The 27,007-nt window shown below is 41.6% G+C and overlaps 1 protein-coding gene across 3 annotated transcripts in view; it reads right to left on the bottom strand.

Annotated features, from left to right (window-relative positions):
- CCDC85A (coiled-coil domain containing 85A) overlaps positions 1 to 27,007 on the bottom strand; it is a 1,028,435-nt gene that overhangs the window by 629,944 nt on the left and 371,484 nt on the right. For 2 of the 3 annotated variants that reach the window (XR_012498974.1, XR_012498973.1), the window contains exons 6-7: positions 23,323 to 23,433; positions 21,554 to 21,680 (exon numbers count right to left, since the gene is read on the bottom strand). The gene's annotated coding sequence lies outside the window, so the exon portion shown is untranslated. Of the gene's footprint in view, positions 1 to 7,304; positions 16,256 to 21,553; positions 21,681 to 23,322; positions 23,434 to 27,007 lie in introns of those variants that run through there. The other variant, XR_006723740.2, reaches the window with a different exon arrangement.

Here is a 27,007-nt window from a genome sequence, read left to right as displayed (position 1 = left end):
GTCACCTCCCACGAGTTAATGATCTGAGTCACTCCTCTTTTCTCTCCCAAATCCTACCTCAGCCCCGAGTTGGTCAGGAGCTGACCCAGCTGGAGAATAGCTAAGTCAACAGAACAGAGAACATAGCAGGGAGTTCTCAGCTGAAACAGAGAGGGTCACTAGAGCACAGGTAGCAAAAGAAGAGAGAAATGACGTAGCAGAGGTTGGGGGTAAATGGGCTACATCAGATGGAGTCATGCAGAAGTAGGAGTTAAAGTTGGAATCTTGAATCCAAGTGCTTCAGGATGGGAAGATGAGGCAAAAGGGAAAGTGAGTCATGATCAAAGATTGGATGGTCCTGGGCAACTCCCTCCAACCCTGGTTGGTATACATGGCTCACCTCTACCGGGTCAGCAGGTGAGATTGCAGAGGTAGTTCTGCTGGCTTCAAGGATCAGCTATCTACTGGCTCAGAAGCACCAATTAATCTGCAGTGCTAGGTGATCTGTTAAAGCCTATCACACAAGTTAATGCACTAGGAAACATGGTTTATTTCGTGCTCTTTGGTGCGTGGTTCCTCTTTTCCCTCAAATCCAGCAATTCATACATCTTTTACCAGTGGGTTCCAACCTAACATGCTTAATAACTTGCTTCAGAATCTAAAAGCTTACAATCTTATTCACTTGTGTAATGCAGTTTCCCCAGAATAAGCACAGAGCTAATTGAGGAACTTAATGACTAATTTCTCAAGCCAAACAAGATGTTCACATTAACTTTTAACATTCAAGTTTGTGACCAGATTATCTGATTTGGTTATGAAAGCAATAATCACACCTTACACCCCAAATAACATTAAAAATCAATGTGCAGTGGAAAAGTTAATTAAGATTATGAAATATTAATTATCCTTTTTGATCTTTTCATTTAAAAAATCCATTCTTCCTTCATTTGCGCTATATTCAAAGTTGAACTGTGAATGATGTATCTCTGAATTTACAAGGCTATAACCAGTGATATTTACAAGATAAATCTTCATATCACACACTGAATATTCAATGAGAAGAAGCACACTGCCCAGTAGCTCCTCTATTATTGATAATCTGCATAGCTGGAGAAACTGTAAATCTTTGCATATAGACCAAATTAAGTTTGCGATTGAATGAAAAGTCAAAAAATCCATCTATTTCAGGCCTCCGGATGTGGTGGGAGAAGATGTTGCCATCAGTGAGCTTTCTAAAATGATCATTTTAAACCAAGCCAAATGCTCTTACCTTGCAGGAACACAGAGTTCACTTCTAGAGGGACTTCCACATCACTAACCTCCACCTGACTATATTTAAGAACAGAGTCCATTATTCAATTCTTTTACCTTTCAAAAATTGTTTTTTTACTTTTTGCGTGTGAGACCTCATATATCCTATTCACCTTCTGCCAATGTAATAATCCCCATTACTGCTGAAACTGAGGAAAGCAGGAGTTTGTGAAAGTGTAAGTATTTAAAATCTGAAATGTTAAGATATTTTCATATTCTAAGCCCCTTCCTTTTTACAAAGCTAGTGCTACTGTTAGTACCTGGGGAGGTGGTATCAATTTAATTTTTGTTGTGTTTTTCAGGCCACATAAATGTTTTATTTGATGTTCTTGGCATGTTGGATGGTTAGTGTATTACAAAACAGACAAACTAAGTTGAAATGGGGTAGCTTACAAGAGAGACATCCCCAACTCCTTATTTTACAATTGTAGTAGATTCTACTTTTCTTGTGAGAAACTTCCGGGGCTTCTGTCCCTAGATGGGGAGGTGTAGAGCACCCCAGAACCAGTTAAGGCTGCCAAAATTATAAAAGGAAATATGACTACTCCATTGTCTGGGACTCTGGAGCAGGAATTGTTGCTCCCTGCTCACCTCTACACTCTAGAGACTGCCTAAGGGCTTTCCTCTGGCAGTGAAAGTGTACTTGGCCACTCTTAGAGCAAGCAAGAGTGATGAAGGGTTAAAGTATCCAGGAGAAGCCCTCAACCAGTGACTGATGGGAGCTTGGTGTATAGATGCCATGTTATTTGCCTCTCAGCTGGGATCATTCTGAAGCAAGTTCTACACTACTTCCTAGAGTTTCCCAGAGGGTTGAGCTTCAGTCACCCATTGGTAACTGTTGGATACATTATCTTTTACCAGCTTCCTTCACTTCTCTATCTTATTTCTTAACTGCCTTACGGATATTTCTTAGGATCACCTCCTAAATAAACTATTTACACTTGAATCCTTGCCTAAAGGTCTGTTTTTAGAGGAATGCAAAGTCAAATTCCCTGTGTTTTTGAAGATTCAAAAGAAAAAGCCATGTGACACCTAATGATGGATAACTAGACAGAGACGGGTGATTCTGGGTCCACAGAATGATGAACAGAATTGGGTCTGATCCTGACTTTTGATTACTGTAGTAGTTCTGGATGGAAACATGAATAAGAAAACTTCCAGCCTTGGAGTCCAAGCATAAGCAGCTTGGCCAAGGTTAGCCTAAGGGAGTGGGATCATATCCCCCAAGAGTTGCAGAGGAAGATCACCCCCTCTTCACAGCAAGGGAACAGCAACTGTGAGCAGGCAGTGCTGCACCAAACTTCTATAAGCAACATTACTTAGTGATGGAACCTACTGTGGTTACTGAACCCAGCGATACTTTGTGCACAAAGTTCAGAGGTAATCTTTTTTGACTGTGAAAACTCCTAGAGCTGTGCTATCCAATATGGTAGTCACTACCCACATGGGGCTATTTAAATTTTAATCTGAATTAATTTAAATTAAATTAGAAGTTCAGCTCTTAATTTGCAATAGCTCATTTCAAGTGTTCAATAATCACATGTGGGTAGCATCATGGCAGGAAGTTCTATTGGTAGATGCCTCCCTAGAGGTACTAAGCAGTTCAGGAAGAAGGGAAATCTCAAGGAAGAAAGACATACTAAACTCTTGACAATAGGGATCTAATGTATAGCATGGTGGTTATAAACAACAAAGGATTATATACTGAAGTTTGCTGAAAGAGTAAATCTTAAATTTTCTCAGCACAGAAAAGAAATGGTAATTATGTGAGGTGATGGAGATTTAATTAACACTACAGTGGTAATCTTTTTGCAGTGTATAAGTGTATCAAAGAATTTTTTTTTTGTACACCTTAAATCTATGTAATATTATATGTCAATTATATATCAATAAAACTGGGGGGAAAAAACCCAGGATAAGAGGCATTAAGGTAGTCATTCTAAAAGTAAAAAAGATATGCCTTTATATGCACCTTAAATTTGTGAACAGTTCATATTAGTTACAGAATTATAGAAGTTACAAAATTATAGAATTACTGAAAGAGAGTTTAGAAATTATATAGGTCAAACTCCTGACCTAATATTTACAAGCTAGCATGAAAATAAGATGAGGTACCTGTGACTCCTGGAAGAAGTAATACATAAATGCTAAGGGAGCTATAAAATCTTTATTACAATTAAAGAGATGGAGATTAATTTTATCTGGGGCCAATAAAGGCAGTCTTCATGGAGAGGGTGGCATCTTCAATAAGCCTTGAAGTGTATGTAAGATTTCAGTAGATGGAAAAGCGAGGATAAGAGGTGGGGCACTCAGTTTGAAGACAGAGGCAAGAAAGCAGAAGCCAAGTTCAGGGAAGGTTTATGAGTCAGATTGTCTCTGTAGTGAACAATAAAGATAAACCAATGGATGGAACCACTTGAAGAAGAACCAAGTAAGTCAAATGAAGTCTCCCTCCTAGCACAAAGCTAGACGTAAAGACAAACATCAGATCTTTTTCTCTCATGTATCCCTCCTCAGCTATGTATTGTTAAGGCAAAAAAAGTGGTTTCTCATCATAAGGCCACCCAAAGTGTTCTAATGATCTACACCCTCATGGTCAGCCCCTTTCTAAAATGCTGCAGGTCTTGAGGCTAACTTTGAAACTACACGAAGGTGGTGCTTTCATTCAGAGCAAACAGAACAGACTGCTGTTTCTATGGTGTGATTTCATAAGAAGACGCTGTTATGATGCTCTGTCTCAGTCCCCACTCTAAAACCTTATATAATGACAAATGAAAGAACCCTGACTCTAAATAGCTTAAGCAAATAGAGGTTTTGTTGGTAGGACTCCAGGGTGGCTCAGAGAATCAGAAAGTGCTTCTCTCTCAAGCTCTTAGCAGGACAGGGAGGGCAGCACTAAAGCTCTCAGAGGAAAACAGAGACTTGCACATCACCTGGTCTGTCCCTGCCCTGCTTGCATGCTGTTCCCCCGGGTTGCTCCTCATCCTCCCTATCTGCAGACATGCTCTGTCACCCAGCTGTGGACATGGCATCACAGAGGCAAACCTGCACCCTCATGGTTCTGTCACCAGAGAGGGCAGCTCCCATTTCTGAACTCCCAAGGAAGAACTCATAGGGCATCTCTGGACTCATCGCTAGGGCCAGGGAATTAGCGACATATAAAATGATGTCAGTCCTCATTTAGACCACATGACCAGGGTTGGGAGGAGAGGAGTAGTCTCCCTCAAAAGAAGAGGGCAAGAAGGGGAAGACAGAATCTGGCTCAGACATGAGCTCTGGGGAGATCATTGTGGTCAGCTACCACAGTATGAATATCAGGTACAGGGAGCACTAAGAACAGAGTTCTGAGAAAAAGGGCAAGAGTTTGCAAATGGATCCCCTGTGCCAAGTCCCTCTGTGCCAGTCTACCATCCCAAGACGTACAGGAGGCCTGACGTTTGTCAAACCAGGGCCTTCTCCTACTCAACTCCAGTCCTGTAACCCTGGGGCCACAGAAGAGCCCAGGACAACTGCCCCTAGTTTGCAAAATACACCCATAAGAACCCACAGCAGGAACTTTTCTGTAAGAACCAGGCTGTCATCCAAAGCAAAGCTAAGCCCTGATTCCTATCCTCTCCTCTGTTAGCTTCAGGATATTGTTTAGGCATACTTTACATCTTTCATTAAACAGGGACATTTTTAGGATTTGAGTAATAAATAAATGCAAAATGTATCAGTGTGATGGATGACAATATATTTTAAGATACAAATAAGTTAAAACTAAGTGCGATCCCCAAATGGGAAATCTACTTGAGGAGATGGTTTTCTTGGCTGGAGACAGGCATCCAAATCTGGTGCTGCTGTTTACCACACAGAGCCCGAGGCATTACTGACTTTGCTGTGGACTCTGCAGTGGTTTACCACATTCACTCAAACAAATACATCTCTTCAGAGAGAATAAAACTTTCAAAGTCCTTTGGAGAAAAGAGCCTTTTTCAGCTTGATCTGCAGCTTCCAGAGGTTGCTCATTAAAGGGGAAGGGGGCTACAGTCTTGTCCTGACCTTGGGCCGGATCTGATACATCACCCCAACCTTCAAACAGAGACAAAGGATCCCAAACACAGATTGCTCATAGTCTACATGAGCCTTGAACATCATTGCCAACTACCAGTCTTCTGGATGTTTCCACACTGACCAAATACCATTCTCTCCCTATCCCAGGCTTGGTACCCCACCTCCCGATGCCTTCTTTCTCGGTCCCTGCACGTGGTCACGAAGCAGAGAATGCCTCAGTGTTCTATTGCCTATTGCTTTAGGGTCTACACCCAGGTTATTAGAAGAGATAGCTAAATATCCCCCCAAAAAGTAAAAAAGAAGTGAGACCACAAGACATTTCTGCGTATGTATCTGTCCCCTCCCTTGTTTCACACATAAAGAATGGTTGCTATTGCTTCTGAATTGTTTATTCATATTGAATTTATTTTTGACAAGAGCCCAGAGAATTTTTTTTATGTTGCTGCTAATCCACATCTTTCTGTTACTTATGCCATTGTTATCTGAGGACCCAAGTACAGAAACATATACACACAAATACATGCATACCCAAATTTTGTTCTCCCTCTTAGTTTCTTTATGTCAAGTGCAAATTTCACAGATAGAGACTCCATGGCTCTATTCAAGCCATTTATGACTCTGTGGAACCCCCAAACGGCCAAGGCAGCTTCAGCATGCCTCTTCCAGTTGATATTCAATCAGTTACCCTAATTATTAATCAGTACCCTATTGAATACCTCAATAAGCTCTTTGCCCTAGCATCCAGTCCTCTGATATGAAAACATTAAACAAACAATACTGAGCTTCTACTATATACTAGGTATCTTGCTGGGTTCTAAAGTTTCAGCAAGTTTTTTGAAGAAAGACCATTTTTGACTTAATGAAACTTAGAGGTAGGCCATAAGGATATCTAACAAGAATTAACATTTCCTGAATGTATAAACAAAACAGAAACAGACTCACAGACATAGAAAACAAAATTATGGTTGTTACGGAAGGGGAAAGGGAATGGGGTGGGACAAATCATGGGTATGGTATTAACAGACACAAACTACTATACATACAATAGATAAGCGATAAGAATTTACTGTACAGTATAGGGAATTTTACCCAATATCTTATAATAATCTATAATGGAATATAATCTGCAAAAACAAAACAAAACAAAACCCAAATCACTGTGCTGTACACCTAGAACTAACACAGTAATATTATACTTCTATATACAACTATACTTCAATTTTTTAAAAAGTATTTTAAAAAGAAGTAGCATTTATTGAATTCGGCATGATTTTAAGCACTTTATGTGTATTGTATTATTTAATCTTGAAAAACAAACAAAAAATCCTGAGGAAGGTGACACTATTTATACAGAAGGAAACTGAAGTTTGAGGAGATTAAGTAATTTGCCCAAAGGCACTCTTTCAGAAGTGGTAGAGGTAGGATTCAAACCCAAATGATCTACTCCAAAGCTGGCACATTTAACTCTCCTGCTATTTAAGATACCATATTTGGCCACGTAGGTTGTGTACCACACAAGTCAGAGGAGCACATTCTGGACTCCTCTGTACAATGGACCACAACCTGTACAAGGATTCGGAAGAGCAGTTCTGTCAATGTTCTAAGAGAAATTCTGTCTAAGACAGAATTCTATACTTAGAAAAAATATTAATCAAGTGTGAGGGTAGAATGTAGACCAAGAAAGAGGAGGTCATGTAATCCAAAAAATCAGGACTCAGTACAGTGGAGAAGCAAGCACAATTTCCAAACTTACGGTGAAAGGGAGCCCCTGGGTGACAGCTGGACTGCAGGCCTGGAGAACAGCCAGAGCAGAGGGGAACAGAGGGCAGATTCCCAAAGGCTTGTCTCCAAGGTGAGGGAGGTTGGGGGTGGGGACAGCAAGAGATTACATAAGTGATGACCTTCACAGAAACAAGTGTTCAGCCTTCAGGAGTTTAGAGGTGAGCTAAGCAAAGAAAAACAAAAAACAAAACAGAGTGAGTTAATAGTTCTAGAGAAAACAAAGGGTGCTATAAGACAAAAAGGGTAAATTTAGAGGTACATAATTATAATTGTTGGGTCCTTCCAAGAGACCAAGGAAATCAGTTTCCTCCTCTCCACCCAAGTTTTGAACAATTTGATAAATAAAACTAAGAAATTCAGATGAAAGATAAAATTATCACTTTATTTCCTTTGTGATAAAGGGTGATTTGCTAATGTAGTTTAGTTGGGAGAGCCAAATGGGCTTTGAACACCAGATTTGGGCATCTTTTCCCGCCCAGTCAGGGCAGTCCTTGCTCTAGGAAAAGTTTGCTCCTTGATAACAAACAGCTTGCACTGGGGCAGAAGGAAAAAGGGCTGGTCCAAACTTACTAATCAAATTAAGCCACGCCTCCTCCCCTAGAGAGACGGGAATAAATAAATGAGCGAAGAGGCAGAGAGAAAACATAGAAATGGGTAGAGGAAATCCCACCTCATGGAAAAAAACATCGGGAGTGGGGAACACGCTTCCCTCCTGACATTAACACAGCTGATGTGAAAAGCAATTTCACCAGAAACTGTAACAGAGCAATGTCAACGTAAGAAGGGTCAGGGAATGTGGGTATTTATGACAGTGGTGGCATAAGAGAGCTATATCCATCCTGAAAACAAAAAATGCGATAGTGTGAAAATGGAAAGTCAAGAAATGACAGTAAAATATATTACAAGGCAGTAAGTGGCCACACAAACAGCTAAAAACAACTCTAAGAGCTGACAATGGCAGCTCTGGGGAGCAAAGGCTGGGAGGGAGATGGAGCACAGAGAACTACCCCCCTTTCCACATTGACTTGTTTGTATTGCTGCTCAAGTTTGAAGACTTTGGGTTAGGCTGGATCATATGAAATTGCCAATATTCAACAATTTATGTCCTAAAAAAAATGGTAATCCCATATGTTTATATAGCTCAGCCTAAAATTTTAATACAAATTCATTTAAAAAACTTTCAATGAAAGGAAAAGGAATGTGATCCCTGCAGGGACCCTCTCTGGCCCTTTCTCTCTAGTGCAGTTGGTGTGCCTCCCTGGGGGCCCCCTCACACCTGTGCAAATGTACTTGTATTGACCTGGTGGTTGCACAGCATTGCAGCCATCTGGTCTGTCTTCCCGGCACTGGTTGTGACCACTTTGAGGGAAGGGCTCTGCTTATAAGGGAGCCCATCCAGCATCCAGCACAAAGGAGCCACAGTATTTTCTAAAGGACATAACCTGTATTAACAACCTTTGCTGGGTGCTTGGACCCGAAGCCTCCTTTCCTGGGTGTTAATAATAACCCTACAGTAGTCTATCACAGGATGTTACCCAGAATTACATCAAGCTCACTGCTTTGCAGTTTATAGAATCTACTACAGAATCTTTTTTTTTTTAGGAAAAAAATATATTTAAAACAGAAACCTATTTTCCCATCCGGCTGCTCACCACGGTCCACATTACATATTTGGAAGTTCTCTCAGCCCCTGGAGTACTGTGTGTCTGTCTGCACCAGGAGCTCTGAAGGCCAAATAATTGAGCAGCTTAGCTCTGACACCGGAGCAGATGGCCACGGTATAAATTGTGCCCCTTTCCTTCCCTTAATTACATGAAACAAATAGTTTCACCTCCCTAAGTCTATGGCTCCTAATATTTAAATAAGATAATGTCTAAAACCATAGGGTTATTGTTCAAATTCAATGAGATAATGCAGGAAGCATTCAAATGTCACTGTCACTATCCGACATGGGTTTCCTGCACTCTGGACTTCTTTTTCCCTTTCGTCAGTGTGTGCTCTATGCTTTTCAATCTAAAGGTCATTCCTGTAGTTTGATGCAGCCATTATGGAAAACAGTATGGAGATTCCTTTAAAAAACTAAAAATAGACTTACCATATGATCCAGCAATCCCACTCCTGGGCATATATCTAGGGGAAACTCTAATTTAAAAATATACATGTACCCCAATATTCGTAACAGCCTTATAAATAGCCAAGACATGGCTAGCAACCTAACCATCAACAGATGACTGGATATACAGTGGAGTATTACTCAGCCATAAAAAGAATAAAATAATGTCACTTGCAGCAACATGGATGGACCTGGAGATTGTCATACTAAGTGAAGTAAGCCAGAAAGCGGGAAGAAAAATACCATATGATATCACTTATGTGTGTACTCTAAAGGAAGTGACACAAATGAACTTATTTACAAAGCAGAAACAGACTCATAGACATAGAAAACAAACTTATGGTTACCAGGGGGGAAAGGGAAGTGGAGGGATTATTGGGAATTTGAAATTTGCAGATACTGCTATTACATATAAAATAAATTAACAACAAGGTCCTACTTATAGCACAGGGAACTATATTCAATACCTTGTAATAGCCTATAAGGAAAAGGAATATGAAAAGGAATGTGTATATATATATATGTATACGTGTATATATATATATACACGTATACATATATATATAACTGAATCACTATGCTGTACATCAGAAACTAATACAACATTCTAAACCAACTATGCATCAATTAAATAAATAAATAAATAAATAAATAAATAAATAAATAAATAAATAAATATTTTTTTAAAAACATCATTCTTTGTTGCCAAAAATGAAGGTGAAAAAAGGTAGAGGAGCTCTGATTGGTTTTTTTTTTTTTGGTATTATTGGTTGGCATACAAATAACAGGCTGGCTCCCCACATCTGCCTTGAGGGGCTTACTCTGAACATAGTATTATTATGGATTTTGTTGCCCTGAGCATTTCTTATAAGATCATGGGAATTAAAGCCGCCGTAATACCGTTCCCACAGGTTTTGCCTCTTGTCTCTGGATCCAAGGGCTCACTTCTATCTTTTGCAAGTGTTCTTTTGAAATCAGGACAGTTTTTCTAAGCACCCATGCTTACCCTTCACTGGATATTTGCATTCGTACAGACAGAGCACCATGGTTTTAAGAGCCCTTCGTCCCTCCAAGTGCCTGCTTTTCTCTGAATTCTAGGACCCAGGGTCTCGGCCTTACCAGCCTCGGCTTTCCTCCCAGGTTCTCACTGTCTCTGAATCTCACCAGATTCTTTTCACTCCCCCTCACCCTCTCTTGGTTAGAATTCGATCTCAAGCAGCAGTTCTGCTAGTTACTTTCTGAATAAGCTGAGGAATAACAGCTAATCAGAAAAACCCTACTTGTGTGAAGGTGTCTGTGGAAACTTACAGTCCAAATGAGTAAGCATCAGTTTCTACTCAAAGAAATAATTCTGAGACTTTCTAACAGTTTGTCTAGCCAGCTAGAGATAGAATGTTTTGGGCTCTGGATAACTTCTTGCCATCCCTTAAATCACAATGTTTATCCAAATGACTGCTTCATCTAAATGAGAACTATCTTGGTGACACGAAGATACAAGTCCTCTGCCATTACTTAGCTGGAGATCATGGATGAATCCCTTCCCTCTGAACCCATTTCTCATCTGAAACATGAGGGTGTTGAACTGGGTGATCTCGAAGGCCTCATCTGTATAAAAGTTTTGGAATTTTAAGTATAGACTGAGGGGTTTCCCTGTTATCTAATGTTTGACCTAATGTTAAACAAAATATTATATAAAAGAAGCATACTAGAGTTCAAATAAAAATTTTCCAGTATTAGGCAAAACATGAACAGCCCATCTCTTTCCATATTTTCATTTACTTTAAACTATTCATCAAGTTCTCTTTTTCTAAGCATTTATTTCTTTGCAGTGAGGCCCCCACCAAGTCTGTTTTTAATCTATTGTTCTATTTCCCCAGTAGATGGCACCCGGTCACAACTTACAATTACCTTCTGCCTATAAATTCGGGGCACAGTCCAGAAAGTAAACGCAGAGTGAGCAGAATGTGGGGAGCATTTGTTTATCAAACACAGACAAATAAAATGAACTTTATATTAATCATGCACCAGAAATATTTATTTATTTTTCTAAAATTTAAACAATAAATTAGTTTCTACACATAAGGTGTCATAAATTAGAGTGTTTTAGTACAGACATGTCAGACTGCTGTATGTTAAGAGTTGAATGTCACCCTTCAAAATGATGAAATCATGAGACTACAGTTGATTCAAATGATGAGGCCATATTGCTATTTTTAAAACACTTGGAAAGCCATTTTCTGGAAGATACTCCTGGGATCAATTTCTAGCCCACATGAGAAAAACAGTCTCAATGTCTCCTTTTTGACAATCTCTCCCTACCAGCATCATGTTCCTTCATAATCCTCACATTCAAGAGTTGTTTCTTCTCCCCTTGGAAAAGCTATTCCCAAATATTCCACAGTCAATGAAATTTGACCATCCACTTTTAATTATTTTGGCAAGAAATAGAACTCAGCAACTTACTACCACATTTTCAGCCCACATGCTCTGTCTCCCAGCTGGCTGCTTTTGCCATGGTGGGCAGAGCACGGCCCATACTGTAGGAGGATTTATTCTGGGGCACTGGCAAGCAAAGAAGCCAGTAATAAATGAGACGGGGAAGGCCTCAAGGATTGGGAAACATGAACCCTTACAAATCTGAATTTACCTTCTGAGAAAAGTAAGAAGGTGAGCAAACATCTCACCAGCCTCAGGCCATGAAGAACCAGCCCCTGTGTTAAGCCAGGCAGTAGATTAGGAACCCCAGTCCTACCAGTATGGGTCTCCCCACTCTCCGGATTGGTCTCGCTGCCCTTAGCCTACATGCAGAGCGCCTGGGACAGGCCTGCTACCTGATCCCCTTGGAGCTAGAACCATCCACATTCCTTACCTGAATGCATTCCCCTTCCCTGATTGGAAGAGAAGCTCTGCCCTGAACTGTTTCTCTGGGGAATCCATTGCTGGTTCTTTAAACATGGCCAGACTGCCCCTTCGATGCACAGCAGGAATGCACAAACACTTAATGCCCAGCCTTACCAGCAGCCCCCACCTCACATCTGACTGACCTGTCCTCTTCTCCTCTTATCTCCTCAGGTACTGGGTTCCATGAACTCTATACTCCAGTTCCTGAAATCCTCCTCAAGTTCTGCTTATTATGGTGACCTTCTTTCCCCACTGCTGTGAGATTCTGTACACTTCTGGGTGTGGGTACTCTGGCTTCTCCAGGCCTGAGGTGGGCTCCCATAGCCTCCATCCTTACCCTATTAACTGCTTGCTGTCTGTCAGGAGAAAGCAGCAGTATCTGACTGTGACTCCCTCGTTTCTCACAGCCAAGATCTTGAAGGATATGGAACGTCAATCCAGCAATGGACTATACTCCAAAACCACTGGGCTGAGTTAACCTTAAATATTGGTTGCATGATCTTCTAGACTTCTAGTTACATGAGCTATAAGTTTCCTAGTTGCTCAATCCAGTTTGAGTTGGATTTGCCGTGATTTGCTCCTTCAGCTCCCTCTGGTGGTTGAAGTCTCACACACCACCACAAAAGTTCAGGGCTCCAAACCTCTGTTTGTTTATAGGGACAGTTTAGCGGCTTAGGATATAAGGGTACTTGGCCATTTGACTCCCAGGTTAGGGTTCCTTGAGCAAACCCTCACCGACTTTGAATTGCTTTCATTTTAACCTTCAGTATGTTTTCTCCACAGCCTGAAAATCCTCTGCCATAGGACTTGCAAACTAGGATGACAATGACAATTCTGTCAATAGCCTGTATCTCTATAGTAATAGTTAAGCTTGCTAATATTTACTTATTCACTATGTGCTGGTCCCTGTTCTAAGGACTTTTCATGTATTATTTAATCCTGAAAACAACCCTAGGGGTTGGTGTGATTACTATCCCTATTTTTAAGAAGAAAAGACTGTCATACATTGTCTCAAATGTCACAGCCAGGGTGGAAAACAAATATTCATCTCTCAGATTCATCCACATAAGTTTGTGAATCAAGTGAGCTGTTGAGTCCATAAAGAGGCATCAGGATTATGACAGTGGCCCAGGCAGGTCTTTTTGCAGGAGCTACGGAGCCCAAGGAGAGGTGTTTGGCCCATGGGGGGACACTAGCACCAAACTTCTCTTTAGAAAGACAAACTTTAGAAAGACACTGTCTAAAACGGATTCCCAACCTTGATTTGTATTTATGTCCCCAGCCTAGCACCAGTCAGTTAGTACAGAAATTCAAACCTGGACCTTTAGGAGCAACACATGGGAAAAGGCCAGCTTCCAAACAGACTTAGGAACACAGAAGAAAAAGGATCTAGATAGAGAAGGGCCAATGTTGTGGCTTTCCAGTAGAAGGACCAACTATCCCAGTTTACCTGGGACTGAGGGGTTTTCCAGCACATGGAAATTTTAGTGCAGACACCAGGAAGATTCCTAGAAAATCAGAATGAATCACTCTTCTTCCAAAGAAACTCAGTTCTATTTTGAAATACCAGACACTCCAGGGACCTCCTGTCTCCCCTCAAAGTTCAAAAGACTCCTTATTTCATTGGCTTCCATCTCCCTCCAACACTCAAACAGAAGTGAGGTCTACATATCAAGCTCTGTGTCATCTTCTGAGGGCCTTCCTTGTCAGTTTTAGTACAAAGGAAGAGAAGCTCTTGCTTCATGCAAATAGTAATAAACTTATAGAATTCATCCCCTAAATAGCACTGATATAAAATATGTTTTTTAAAGTTTGGGTGTCCAGAACATGCTACCCCCAAAAGATGGCACTTCGGCATATTATTTGAGTAAATATATGATGGCATATTTGAGTAAAAGGGTTTTGAAAAACAATAGAGCAAGAAAGGCACACTGATCTTCTTTTTTCTTCCTGAAAGCAGGAAATAAAATTCCCATATGAAAGTTGCCCTCCCTGTACAAGAAGGAAGTCAGACCAGGATAAGCCTGTACAGACAGATTTTGTTAAAACAACTCTTATCTTCCTTTAGTCATTCCAGATATTTTATTATATAAGAACTTAGGCCTAGTCACTGCTTTGGAGTTCCACGTACACGTAAATAAAATATGTCTGCTTTTCTCCTGTTAATCTGTCTTATGCTCATCCCAGCTGGAGACCCTAAAAGGGTAGAGGAAAATTTTACCTTCCCTACAGATGGACTAATGAAATTCAGATCTCTAAAGGACTGGGAACATGACAATGGGTGTAAGGAAGGAAGTGATGTCACCCTATGAATGTCCCAGAGGCCTCTGTTAGCCAATAAAATGGTAGCTCAGATGGACCACCGGTCTGAGTTAGTAAAGCAATTCTTACATACAGCAATTATAATGAATATTTTGGAGAGAAATAATCCGAAAATAAATTCATGATGGAAAGAATTCAAAATAAGAAAACCGATTAGATATGGCCAAGTGATTTTTTTTATCCTTTTGTCCATTTTGCCAAATTTAAAACACAAGAACCAAGAAGAAAGATAATTCCAGTATCTGATTTTCTTTTCTTCTTCTTGTACCTTGACTTAGACTTCAAATGGCAAGTCTTCTTGAGTTTAGGTAGGCACATAAAATTCTGTAGGATGCAGGACTCACCAAGGATTTGTCTCCTGGAGAGTTAGCCCTGGTCCTTTAGTGAAGCCCTACCACCCAAGTCCCACCCAGCTGCAGTTTCTGCAGTAATTGTGCTGGACAAGCACCTCCAACTTGCCATACTAGACTCCATCTTCCAGCTGTTGACTTTTGGCTCTGAACTCTACTTTCAGTCCCTGTCTTTAGCCACTATAGACATGATGTTTAAACGTCTTCCATTAACAAGATTTTAGCTACAGGATTTTGTTTGTCTTGTCCTTTGGGTTTCTGGGGTCCTCCATGGACTTTGACAGGAAATCAAGCCTTAGCCTTGACCCCTCAAAACCTAATCCACTCCCCAATTACTGAACTGGGCAGTATTAATCTCTCTTATGGGGAGTCAGGCCTGATATTCAGGCAGTCAAGAATCTGGTACTAATTCTTCAATCCCGTGGGCCTCCATATTTCTAGATTAAAGTAAGTGTAATCCCTGCCCTTGCCGACCCTTGCCTTAGGGCACTTGGACCCCTCAGAACAACTTCATAAACCCATGAGGAAGACTGTTATGATCCTAAGAACATCATTCCACCCAACGCTGCCCTTGATTGTGTTTAAAAATAGGCCCCACAATTTCCAGCTTTAAAAAAATAAAAGCAGCAGACAATATTTACCCAGACAAGCAAAGCAATTAGAAAGATTTAGGTAAATACTTTGAACAGTTAAAAAGAAAGACACTGTCTAAAACGGATTCCCAACCTTGATTTGTATTTATGTCCCCAGCCTAGCACCAGTCAGTTAGTACAACATTAGGAAACCACCAGTAAACTCTATTTGGTATAATACAATGGTGATCATCATTTTTATTCCCAGAGAGAAGACACAGGTAGTAGAGACATCACTGCCTAGAAAATTGCTAAACAGGATTAATAGAAATGATTCAGGCAATTTCAGTTTTCTAATATCAATGAAATCATGTCTCTCACTCAGCACTTTCTCCAACAGTGTCTTGAGTCAGCTTTTGGTACCTGAGAGGTCTGGTTTTGTAGTATCACTCAGATTCCTGGTTCAGAAATATGCTTCCTGGTGGGAAGGGTCCTCATCCAAACAATGAGACAAGCTTTCTAATGAAATACCCTTTGCATCCTCTTTCATTTGCTCTGCTTCCCTTATCTCTCTCTGGGATAAAATTCATTCCATCTTTTAAATAAAACACATCAGCTTAATCTTACCCAAAAGAAACTTCCACTGTCCTATTGATTTCAATAGCCATGTGATCTACTAATGAAAATCGAACAGCAGAGATTAAACGGGAAACCTCTCCCCAGTTGTGCTTCATCTATTAAACACGTGTGAATCTGTGATGATCTCGGCTCTCCTTGTGCCCGATGACTAATTCAGTCTGAGACGGTGGCTGTCAAATGCTGGGAAAGGAATGATTTATGCCAAGGATATTTTTGGTCTCTGATACACCCAGCTTCAAAGGAAATAAAAGAAGTCATTACTATATCAGGATTGTGACAAGAGGCAGTTTCTAATAATGGGATTACCCTCCTACAATGAGCCAGTCTATTAACCAAAAGCACCAAGTTTCCATTTTTGTTTCCCCTCTGCTCCTGTGCAGGTGATCCTGCAGATTTTTATTTGCATTTATTTCAGCTGCAACAGTTATTCAATTCCCAGTTATCCTTCCCTGAGATCTTATTGAAGCTGGGAGCCATGGAAATAAGTGATAGCCTCAGAAAAGAACCAGCCCACTGTTCAAATGATGTATGATGTACCAGCTTGGCCCCTCTCTCAGAAACAGCAACTCAAGAATGTTCTGGGTACCCATGGAGGAAACCCATTCCATGCCTATAACGTGATACCACTGCACTCACTTGGGACTATAAAATGGCAGAATGTGAATAGAAATTTCAGGCTGATGTGTACAAACTGAGTTTATAATACTGCCCTCTTGGGAAAAAATGAGTCGGGGGAAGGCTTAAGTGGAAGACGGACTGGTTCTTAATTGTTTTAAAGGGTACATAGGTCAGAATCAAAACTATGTCAAGCCATAAGCTTTAGAAATCCCAATAACATGCTGAATGTTGGCGACTATATATCTGCTTGTTTTAGCACAGGGATAATTTAATTAAGTAGCCAGATCTTAAATACTGGCATGGGTCACACTGTGAAGAGACTTCTGACTTTTTATAACCTTGCTACATTGGATTTTCTGCTGCTCCTGGGGAGTTGTCTCTCATGGGTCCAGGAACAGTGTCGCCAGTTTCCCATTTGCAATCTCCTCCAGGCTCCATTGCTCTTATGTCATCAATTCTGCCCCAGGTAACACTGACAGAGCACTCTCTAGCCAGTCCACTCTCCAGTTCCCTGAGGACACACTTCTCTTCATTTCCCACCCTAGCTGTCGCTCATAGCCCAAAACACTGACTCCTACAAGGTTTTTCAGATAACATGTTAGATGGTTTTTCAGTGACATGCATAGAAATGGAGGCAAAAGTCCTCCAAGGGTTGAGATCCCCAGGAGTGAGGAATTCAAAGGATGGGTATTCACATCTCAGTGTAACAGATGGAAATCATTTTCATCTTATCTCCCTCTTTTCTCAGGTTCTGCTCCTCCTGTTCCTCCATCAGGTACCCAGTGCCTTCAAGCTGCCTCCACAGCTCTGCAGCCTCTCTCAGTATTGTTTGCTACCCTAAGAAAAGCCCTACTCTTTTCTCTTATACCAACAACCCTACTCAGAACATCCATCAGCAAGAATCACACAGTGATTGGGCTGTGATATAAACCATCTTGTATTGGCTTATTCCTAAGCCTAAGAGGTAAGTCCTCTTACCTCTCTCCCATTGTAAACTCAAGCACGTAAGATAGAATTAATTGAGGAAAGCTGGACATAAAGTTGGATGTGTCTAATATGAGCCTCCATATTTAAAAACATAAACACATGAATAAAAGATTGAAAGGGAATATAATAAAGCATTAGTAGATCATCCATCTGGGTTTCTGAGATTATAATAATTATACTAATAACAGCTAAAATGTAAGTGCTCGCTACATGCCAGGCACTTTTCTAGGGGCATTATATCATTGTCTCATGAAATCCTCAATAACAACCACTTGGGGCAGTTATGATTATTTTTCTCATTTTGCAGAAGAGGAAATAGTAAGTGACTTGCCTAAAGTCACACCGCTTGTGAGTTCTGTGTTCAAATTCAGTCTCCAAAGATTTTGCTCATAACAATCTACTCGTGCCTTTCACTAATAATGGATATATACTTATTTCTTAATCAAACAAAAAAACTAGAGATTAAAATTAAATTAGATCTGGAACCAAATTCTCTTCAATGCATGGTTACTCAGCAGGACATGGGAGCTTCCTGGGCTTGATCCATTCTTCACCACAAAGGTTAATCTGGGCAACTGGACCTTTCAGCCTTACCCTGGGCAAATGCCTACAGGACCTGCAACCTACAGTCACTTTCTCCAGCCAACAAAACACCCTCCATGGTGGGTCAGCTCATGCCCTCTCTGGGAACACCTGCTGGGTGATCTGCTTCAGAACCAGGGTTAATGACAGGGATCTAATAACTGTTGGTATGACCTGCGCTGTTTTTTCAGACTGTGACTCCAGCCTCACTTCCACCCTTCTTTTGCTACCAAGTCTCTGGTTCACCTACAGGTAGAACCTACATGGCTCACTTGTAGGCAGCCTTAGAAGGATGGGCTGCAAGTTCCACAAATCACAGGCACATCTTCAAAAATGGTCAGAAAAGAAAGCAAAGTTGCCAGCATCATTTCCGCTTGACCAACTAGTCAGCTCCTGCCAGCTCCTGAAGTAGGGGCTACACCCTGACTGATGCCCCAGCACCGCTTGGCTCTGTGGATTTCCCTGGCAATGTGTCTGCTCCAACAGCAGGTAGCTGGTCAGTCCTCTGCATACCGCCCCTCCCTGGCTGGATCCTTCACCACTGCAGTCCTCGTGTCTTCAACTCAACACCGAGCTGCTGTTGCCTCCCTGACACACTCAGTGCTGTCCTTCGGGCCAAGCAATTCTGAGAGCTGAACTTCTGCATCCAACGGTGGGTGGGGCTGACACTCATTCTGCAGTCACTCTGTCAGCCAGTTTACAACTGTTCCTGACCTGTCACACCTGGGCTCCAGGTGTGACAGTTCAGGTGTCAGAGGTGGCTAGTCCAGAGCAAGTCTGTGTGAATTCAAACCTTCTGAGGATTCTGATCTTTACTGACTTTGGGCTCTCTCTGGCCTTTCTCAGGGCAACACAGAGTATTAAAGCAATTCTCAAAGAGTTTCCTTACAATAATAGTGTCCTTTGAGATGCCGGTGATATGTTACAAGGTGGAGGTGGCGTGGGGGGCAGGAGTGTCTGTTATTAAATGAGTTTGGAAAACTCTGCCTCCATAGCCTTTGTTGGAGGTTCACAATTTGCATTAGAATATCCAAGGGTCTGTGAAATCCTGTCATAAAGAAACCTGCTTAGATAGGCTGTATCCAGTGTTTCCCAAAATTATTTATAAGGTCACAGCTCACCCCTTTGTCCCCCAGAACACCTCTAGACCTCACATTGGACTCTGATGTTCTAATGAACACAGTTTGGAAAATCTCAGTGGCCTGAGAATGAGAAGACCAGGGTAATTGTCCAGTTATTCCTCTAGCCAGCTTTATACAAGTCTCTCACCTCTCTAGGCCTCAATTTCTTCATCTGTAAAATGGGGGTTAGATTAAGCCTGTTCTCAAACTAATCCTGAGAGAAATTTAAAGTGTCTATGGACCTAACTTAGGAGCTTCCTCAAGGGATGCAGTGAAGAGAGGTCTACTGGAGCCCTCCAGACCCCCTCCCCTCAACTGGCACAGCTTTGTTGATAGCTGTTTTATGCGTAATAAAGTGTCCTTGTCAGTGAACACCTAGAAGTTCCTTTTGGAAGAGAGGGCAGTGGGAAAGGGATAGCAGAGGGGGGAAGAGTGTGAGGATGGAGACTACTGTCCAGCTCCCCTGGCTCCTGTACTACTGCCTCAACCCCCAGTTTGGACATTGGTTTAGTGCCCAACCCCCAACGCCTCTGCCATCCAAAGGCTGGATATGACACGGTCTGACACCCCCATTACCACCAGCAAACCTCTATTTATCAAAGTGAAGCATATGGAATACACTGGTGCTTATTAAAATGCAGATTCCTGGGCTCCACTTAAGACCTATTGAATCAGAACTGGGGGAGAACAGGACCTGAGAATCTGCATTTTAACAAAGGCCCCAGCTGATTCTTAGGAACTCTTAAGTTTCAGATGCACTGCCTGGATCTCAGGAGCCAGGAAGTTTTCACCACACAAGCATTTGACCCCCTCCCTCCACTGAAGAGGGTTGTTCCTCTGGTAGGTGCTAGAACTCTGCAACACTCCACTATGGATGTGCTGCATGGGCCCGAGGCACATTCATCCCATAAGAGTGCCCAGAGGACGCTAAAGGTAGGGCCTGGGAATGAAGGTCTAAAATCAGTTGTGAGAAAAAGCATGGAATGCACGTAGGAAGCTATTGGGCTGTCAAAAATGGGGTTGGAGTTGTAGAAGTAAAAAGCAAGCTAGAGAAGGTCTGCATGGCCAAAAAGATGAGAGAACGTCTGGCTGAATTCCAGAGATATGGGTCAACACCTGGCTGGGATTTGTTCTCTTTGGTTTGGTTTTTTAACTTGTTCTGACTATGCATTTGTGTATTATTAGCTCATGTTTGCAGGAGTAGAACAAATCTGTTAGAGAGATGGCAGGAAAGCAGCAGACACAAGTGGAATCAGAAAGAATCCCTTCCCTCCTTCCCTCCTCCCCAAAGTGCATGTTGCAGCATAGATCTCTGGGAAAGTACAAGTAGCCTTTTGGGATAGTTCCTCCCTCATCCCCAAGCTGCACTGCAGTAGGCTCTTGTGGTGGACAGCACCCAGGGCACCCCACAAGGACACTGGGACTTGCCTTCTGCTTGTGACCGAACTGAGGGCAAATCATGATAAAATCAGAGGAGAGTCTCTAAATCCCAGTATCCTGTTTCTCTCTAGAAACTCTGAGCTGGGGGGTTCTGGCTTCTCCATCTGAGTGATGTCTCAGATTTCCATCATGCCTTCCTCCTCTGTCATATAAAGCATGTGGCTAAGAGAGTGAGCTTTGATGTCAGACAGACCTGGGGTTGCACCCTGGCCCTGCTGCTCACACACTCCACATTCGGTCACTTTCAAAGCTAAGGGTCTGTAAACTTTGGTGAAGATTTGGTAAGTGTCCGCATTTGCACTGGGGACAATATTGCCAGTGCCTGCCACACTAAAAACCTTACAAAGATTCAATGAAGAAATGACCCCCAGGCAGGCTTTAGCACTTGGCTCCATACACATTTAAGTTTTTACTATATGCTGCAGGCATCCAATGAGGCCTTTTCAAATTCATTCCGCAGATAAAGTTCAAACCCTTCCTAGACATCAGAAGTTATTGAACTGAATTCTGCAAGAGGTGAAAAGCAGGAACTCATGTTTGTGGTGTAAACTGAGGAGAGCTTGGGTTTGAAAGAGACCTGGGTACCTTTCACACTAATTCATATACAATTCAGACAGAGGAGGGGTTTCCTATTTGTTCTATTGGAACTTGTAACACAAAGAAAAAAAACCCAATAGCACAAATCAACCAGGTTTCTTCATAAGCAGGAAAGCACATGCACAGAATTCCAGGATGAATACTTGAAGATATATGTAGGGATCAAAGTTCTGAAAAGGCACTCACCGTTCCTTAATGGGGACATGCTTCTTCACTTGCTCTCCTCACTCCTGACTTCTTGTTCTGCCAATGTGCCTTTGCCTTCTGGATGGTGGTTCTGAAAGTTTGATGTGCCTCAGAATCCCCTGGAGGGCTTATCAAAACAAAGATTTCTGGGCTCACCCACAGAGTTTCTGATTCAGGAAGTTACGGGTGGCGCCTGAGAATTTGCATTTTCACTAATTCCCAGTGATGCCACTGCTACTGGCTGGAGTCCTCATTTCATACAGCCCCTAATTCCATCCCTTATGAGCTGCTTAACCTCTTTATGCCTCAGGTGCTGCATCTATAAATTGGGGATAAGAACATTTACCTCATTGGGTTCTTGTATAAGGATTAAATTATTTACTCCTCAAAAAGTACTTAGGACACTTTAAGTAATTTGTTAAGCTCTCAATAAATGCTGGCCATAATCCCAGAGAGGGCTGCAGTAAGGAAGCAGTCTGCTAATAAAATCTTCCACGCTTGCATTATAGAACTCAAGCAGTCCCTCAAAATGAGTCCCTTTCTCCTTGCGCTCATCACATCTTTTCAAGCTGTATTAAAAATAACAACACCTAAAATGTATTGAGTACTCACTGTGCTAAGAATACTAAGCAATTTACAGGCATTCTTCCTGTCAACTTCACAACAATCCTGTGAGATGGGACTATAATCCCACTTTTGCAAATGAGGAGAATGAGGCTGCAAGAGTACCTAAATATCTTAGGTATCTTGCTCTATGTCCCACAACCTTTAAGTGGTCAAACTGAGATTTGAATCCCCTAAAGCCATGACTGCAAAGCCAATGCCCTTACCCATCTCAGAGGTAGCAAGCAGGTTTAGTGGTCCAGTCATCCCATCTGCTAACAGTTGCCTGGGGCACAGGATTCTGAGGCATAAATATCCTGGCTTAAGGGGAAGGATTGCTGGAATTGATTAGAAATGCCTAGCTGCTGAGTAAGCTGGGGGTGAGGGGTGGGGGGTACTGTCAAAACGTAGACCAGAAATTTGCTGCCCCTGGTACTTTGCTATGACAACACAGATGGTGGTAAAGGTTTCCTAATTTTATTGAAGATTATATTTAAATACACACAAATCAGGTGAATGCTCTCAGGAGTCACTAATGATTTCAGATCTGTAGTCCAGCTCCCCTGCCCACTGTAATTTAATTCATGTGGTATTTCAGTGCACACTGACGAAGGCAAATAGTTGTGTGACTAAGCCTCATCTGCAGATGATCCAAAATCATTTTCCTTTGGTTTTAGAGTTCCAGCAGGTGCTTTAAAATTGTCAATAGACTATCTGACATGATTGATAAATATTCTAGCAAGTTTCTGGATAGTATGCAAGGATTTAAATGGGAAAAAGATATTCCATCTTCAGGTAAAACTTGAAAAAAACCAAGCTTTAACTGCCTGGGAGATTCTAATCCAGACTGTCAGGGCTGGAGCTGGGCAGTCGCACTTTAAACAGGTACCACAAGGTCTCACAATAGTGTGTGGATAATAGATATTTGAGAAAGAATAGCAACTCTGTGTAAGAGAGTGTTTAATTCACCTCTATGCAATGTCCGGTGCACATATAGATTTTTAAATCTTTTGCAGATAACTCTGCAAACCTTTCCTCCACCCCTCTCCCAACCCTGCCTGCCTAAAGAGGACCACAGGCCAAGGTGGGAAACCACTGGCTGCAGTTTTGATTCCTGCCCATTCTAGCACAGTTGTCTCTTGGCATGTAGATGGGCCATCACTCACCTGAGAAGGAGAGAAGAAAAGTCACACTCACTGAGCACTTATGTGACAGGAGTGGATCCGTATTAGCTGCTTCTCATTTAAAAGCAGGAGTCCAATTCCTTCTTCTATCATCTGCACCAACACAATTGAAACACAAATTTGATTAATAAATTCTCATTTTACTGTAAAATCAGATATCTCCATCTCTTATGTCTCCATTCCAGTTTTTATGCTTTATATGGCTAAAACTCACATTTTTAAATAATATTGAATATGAAAAATGTGTTGGGCATCTACTTGAGCAAAGCCCTATGCAGAGGTCAATAAAGACGTCACTAAAAATCAGCTTGCACTAAATACTGGGGATTCTTATCATTAAAGTATTCATCTGGATATTTTTGAGTGGTTCCTATTCTGTTTGCCAAATTCAAAACTTCTGAACTTTAGAAATGGAGAAATAGGAAGACAGGGTTGTCTTTCCTTAATAAACAGTTATTAGGTTCTAACAGATGTGGCTTAAATAAGATTATGATCCCAATTGCCTTTTGCTTAACCTCACATTCAAATTAGCTTGGGTTCCCTGAGTGGACGGTGCTGGTCTAGAATTCGAAATTCACAGAGAAAATATAAAGCACATGAGGACAATAAGAAACAATGAATGTATGTAAAAGACAAAGAAAAAGACACCACAATTATCCATAACAGGAAGCTGTTTGCCCAGCATCTCTGTCACGCCTGGCACTGAAGGACTGACTGGACATTACTACACGCTGGTTTGATGTTGTCGTAAATGGTAACAATGAGGCCTTGGACTACAGTAAAGACCGAACTTAAAAACACAAGGACAAAAGCACCCAGAAAACTGTCTTAATCGACTCAGTTCTGATCGTTTCTTGCTAGGCTATGCTCAGATTTAAAACCATCAGGCTCATAGATGATTGAGCTGTAGTTCATTAAGAAATGCTTGAGGGGTGATGAGAAAGGAGAAAATGAGAACTGCTTCATTGGGAGAATTTTTTTTAGTGCTATTTGTCTTCATGACGCCAAGGAGAAGCACAAGGAGATTCAGCAGCTGCATTTAGTTTGTGATGACCTTTCACCTCTGTTGATCTCTGACCTGGCTGTTTCAATCACACAGACATGGCAGCTCGACAAGGAGAGGTTTAAGGAGACAGTTCTCCTTTGTAGTGCAGTGGGAGGGAAAGAAGTTGAGAAGAAAATCTCTCCAGCAAAACAAATTGCCTCTGTGCTTTAGCTGACAAAGGGTTAATAGACCATCAGGTCCAGTTTCTGCTCAGCAGTTTAATTGCTGCAGGCCAGAGAAACAGTGGAGAGAGAGTGGCCGTTACTAGGGATCTCATTTTTCAAAGACCTGTCAGAAAGCTAGGCCACTGAATGGGTCTGATACAGAAACCAGGAATTGGGTCTCTTTCTCAAATTTGAACCACTCAGATCCTCCACTTGTCCCTCAGCAGGAATTCTCTAATTGTTGGCTACCAGGGTCTTTTTATCTGTTAATAGATTTTTTTCCCAAAAGAGGCATACCATATAGAGATTGTGAGGGTGTCTGTGTATGTGTGTGTGTGTGTGTATGTGATTTTAAAGCAGGGGTCTCAAAGCTGACCATGCATCAGAACCACCTGGCAGGCTTGTTAAAATAGGTAGTAATAGGCCCACATCATTAGACTTATTTTAGTAGATCTGGGTGGGGCCCAGAAATGTGCATTTTTGTCAATTCTGTAGGTGCTGCTGCAGCTGCTGCTGGTCTTAGGACCACTTTGTGAGAACCACTGTTGTAAAATACGCTTTCCACTGTCTTCTTTCTGCCTTAATAATTATACTTACATAAACACACACACACACCAGCATAATAAATGTTACATATTATAAGTTATAAAAATATTATTATTTATTAATAGCTACTTTGAGTACCCACTGTGTGCCAGTGCTATTAATTCTCCAAGGCAAGTATTATTTTGCCCATTTTACGAATTAAGGCCTGACCCAGCCCACATCCGACTCCTAAGCTCATGTTCTTAACTACTTTAATATTTTCTTAACAGATAACAAAACGAGTCAAAATTAACCAACATGCAAGTATTTTAATCAATGTATTTTCTATATTCTAATAACATACATACCTGAACTAAATCTAGGTGGAAGAGTATAAACTTTCTTTTTCTATATATCACTTAGAGCTAAAAAAGGAAGATCTAAGGAATATTGCTAAATCAACCAGTCAAGAAATGTGTACTGAGTTCTTCCTGGTATTTGAGGACCACAGGACAGGGCAGCTTCCTGACCCAATGCACCTTAAGCAATCAGGGAATAGTTTAAGATTAGTGTAAATGTCGAACCTGAGTGCCAGGCCACGAGGTTTTTTTTCCTTGACAAATAGTAGTAAGTGCAAAAGATAACGTGGCATCCAAACAATGTCTTGGAGCAGTGGTTCTCAAGCTTTACCCAGCATCAGAATCACGGGGAGGGCTTGTTGGAACACACACAGCTGCCTCCCAGTTTCGGATTTAGCAGCACTGATGGGAAGCCCAAGAATTTGCATTTCTAACGATTTCTCCAGTGATGCTGAAGCTGCTGGTCCAGGGACCACCCTTTAAGAACCATTGTTTTAGAACAAGCCTTTCTGGATTCTCATCCATCTTTTAGGCATTGATTGAGCAGACACTGCTGGAGTGCCTACCACAGATAAAGCTTCTTTCTAGCTCTGAGGATAAAGCTGTAAGCCAAACAGACAAAATCTCTGCCTTCACAGAGCTCACTATCTAGGAAGGACAACTGATGGAAATAATAAATACATAATGTGACAAGTGATTCAAAGAAAGACAAAAGAGTAAAAGTGGGCAGATGTAAGACACTATCTTAGTGCATTCACCTCTCTGAGGAGATGATATCCATCAGAACAAAGCAGGGTGGACACCTCGGGGAAGAGAATTCCAAAGAGGAAGTACAAAGGCCCTGAGACAGAATTGTGTTCAGTGTGTTCAAAGAAAAGCAAGGAGCCTAGTGGCAGAAGGGGTGTGTGCAAGAGGAGAGTGGTAGAGGAGGAGATTCAGATTTAATAGGAATCTGCATTTTTAAAAGCTCCCCAGGAGATTCTAATACACGTCCAGGTTTGGAAGTGACTTCTAAGATGCACTTAAGCTCATCCAACTTTTCCTATTTCTCATCCACACTGTTTTGGTGTGGGATCTGAGAGCAGACACATTCCCTGGAGTACACCCTCAGAGGGGAAGGATTATTGGGCATGCATAGGGACTGGGCTTTGCATGATTTCTGTTCAAAATCATTTCTCTCCCCTAAGCAAGTGCCTGCACCCAGCTTACATATTGAATGTGGAAACGGAGGAAAGGGCTGAATCCAAAGAGAAAGGGGCAGCTCTTGGGGACAGACAAGATAAGGAGGGCAAAGGAGGGTAAGAATGGATATGCATGGCTATGAATGGGGATTTACAGAAGAAATGGAATTTACACGGGGACGATGAGTCTGGTTTTATACCTAAGTCTATGTGAGTCAAATGGAAGTGCGGGGGCGGGGAGGGGGGAGTAGGGGAGATAATAAGACCTGGGGAAAAGGTTTTGGCTGTATGCAAACAGGTGACAAGTGAAGCCCACAAATTAAATAAGTTCCCTGAAGAAGGGAGTGTGGACGGTGGAGAACAGGTCACGACTCAGCCCTGGTAGGGAGAGAT

This window comes from Camelus bactrianus, chromosome 15 (assembly GCF_048773025.1).
Source record: "Camelus bactrianus isolate YW-2024 breed Bactrian camel chromosome 15, ASM4877302v1, whole genome shotgun sequence".
In the NCBI taxonomy this organism is placed as follows: Eukaryota; Metazoa; Chordata; class Mammalia; order Artiodactyla; family Camelidae; genus Camelus; species Camelus bactrianus.
This window is presented reverse-complemented; position numbering and strand designations above follow the sequence as displayed.